We start from the raw sequence: 2,471 nt of genomic DNA on the forward strand, positions 1-2,471 counted from the left end.
CCTCCCCCTTCCCTTTTTGCCTCACAATTCCCCCAGGCAGGCCCTGCAGGTCCCATCCTCTCCCAGGCCCTAAATTGGGTGGCCTTGCCCTGAGAGCTGGTCCTCCAGCGAGGCCCTGTCAGCGGTCTTAGGCTCCTGCACATGAAGGTATGTGCCTGTGGTGTGTGGGCTGCTCTAGGAGTGGAAACAGGTTGGTATAGAGAATGCTATAATCTCAGGCAGTATGCTTTAAGACAAGACTGGTCACATGGCTGGGGGCACTGCTTGGTAGCCATGGGGGTCCTCAGAAGTGAAAGAGAAAGAGTTGGAGGCTAGAAGCCTCCATCTTTGTCCCTGGAAGTCTCTCCCAAGATTCTTGTTCTATTTCCTGCCCTCCTGGGTCCTGTAGTGGGTTGCCCTGTGCCCTGAACTGCCTGAGCCTGTAAGGGGAAGGAGGAGCAATGAGGATGTGGCAATGAGGTCTGGGAGGGCAGAGTGCAGGCCCAGCACTTAGTGTATCAGCCTAGCTGGGTCCTTACCCTGGGCCAAACAAGGAGTGCTGCCCCTGGCTCTTCCCACATGGGCTCCCTCAGGCTCAGTCCACAGTCCTCTCCATACCTGGGGGCCTGCTGTATGGCAGTGTCCCATAGTCTGATTCGGGGTTTGCCCTTCACAGGGGCAGATTTTCTGCTCTCTCAATTCAACAACAAAATAGAGAGGAACCCCCTCTATGTCTATGACCCACTTTCCCTTCTATCAAGGCTTGGAGAGAGGCCCAGGTGCCTCTGAACCATGCTGAGTTGCTTTTGCTGGAATGAGGGAGTGGAACAAAGCTCCCCAGTTTCCTAACGGAGGCTCCTGGCAGGTGCCCTTTGTCAGACCCCACTACAGCCTGGGCAGGCAGCTGCACTGGTCCTGGCCCTCGCTTGGCACTTGGGGGTAGTCCTGCCCTTCTCCCTGCATGCCTGTGGGTCTGCTCTGGTGTATGAAGGTCGGTGGGCTGTGTACCTGCTGAACCTGGCAAATAAATGTCACTCTGCCAAAGCCTCTGGCCACCCTCTCGCCTTTGCTTCCTCTATATTACTGGGGAAGGGCCCCTGGAAGGCAATGGGGAGGGGAGAGGCCGGGAGTTAGGTTCACAGGTAGTGAGTGGTCTGTGCTCAGTGCCATGCGGATTGCTTGGGCTGAGAGTACAGTTCATCCCTGCCACAGGGTGTTCCTTGATGGTGTGGCAAGGTCCTCTGGACTCCAGAAATCCATGTGGGTGGTGGGTACTGTGCTGGGCGTGTGCCGAGGAATAACCTCTGGTCTATGTTCTCACAAGTCCTGTTGAACAAGGAGCCCTTATCTTAACTTAGGCGTAGACCTGGAACCCACCAAGTGCCATCCACCATAGGGAGAGACCTTTGGGCTTCCTTGGGTTGGGGAGTGGATGCAGGGTGGGCATTACACAAAGATTCTAGCCTGCCCTTTGTGTTGATTCCTCTTTCCTGTAAACAACACTTTTGCTTTCCACATAGGCCCCAAGGACTTTACTGTGGGTCTACTTCAGGTGGAACAGATCAGCTTTATATTATGGGGCTCTGTACAAGGTTTTTTTCTGGGGAGACGGGAGTAACACTGCTAAAAATAATTAATCATGAAAACTCCTAGGAATACTTGTTCCAGCCCAGATCAGTCCAGGTGAACTCACCAGGTATGCTGCTCTTTCTCAGAGAGGACCCCAAAGATAACTTCTCTGATGTGGGAATAAGAAAAAGGTTTGTTAGCCACTCATCTATGAAGCATCTGGGCCTCCAAAATTCCAACCCTACTGCAGTCCCGAGGAAAAACTTGATCCTCCTGAGAGCTAGCAACTAAAGTCAGGATACTGACCCTGCCACCTCTAAACTTAGGGATCATCAAGCTTTGCTTGTATAGAGCCAGAGTGAGCTTGAGGTGTCTGGACCTGTGTCCATCTTTCTAGGACCACTCAGAGCGGAAGGCTGAGAGGGTGGAGCGTTCTTTTGGTCTGGGAACTATGGGCTTCCACCATATGGTAGAGCATTGTCCAGAGGCCAGGGGACCCGCTCTCCATCGGGACCGTCGTCCCATTCCCCTACGGCCGTGGTCTTCTCGACTCCCCCGAAGTGCAGAGGAGGCTACGCCGAGAGAACAAGGCTGAGAAGCCCGTGCCCAGCGCACCTGGCACCAACTCTGGCTTGGGACCATAACTCCCAGTCTTGCCCCAGAAAGGGGCCCGGCCGGCGGCGCAGCTGCTCTTCGTGCCAATCCGACGCTGCGCTCCTGCGGTACCGGCTGTCTTCCCGCGAGCCGCCTGAGAATTACCGCTAACAATTTCAGGCCCGCGCTCGGCCCCAGGATTCTTTACGGCCGGTGGGCCGCTAAGCCCCGCCCCTGAGGGTTCGTCCAATCCGGACCCAACCTTCAGTCCGCGCTTTCACGTGCCTTGTTGCCACTTCCGATCCGCTCCCGGAAGTGGCGCTCGGGAG

This window comes from Lagenorhynchus albirostris, chromosome 10 (assembly GCF_949774975.1).
Source record: "Lagenorhynchus albirostris chromosome 10, mLagAlb1.1, whole genome shotgun sequence".
NCBI lineage: Eukaryota > Metazoa > Chordata > Mammalia > Artiodactyla > Delphinidae > Lagenorhynchus > Lagenorhynchus albirostris.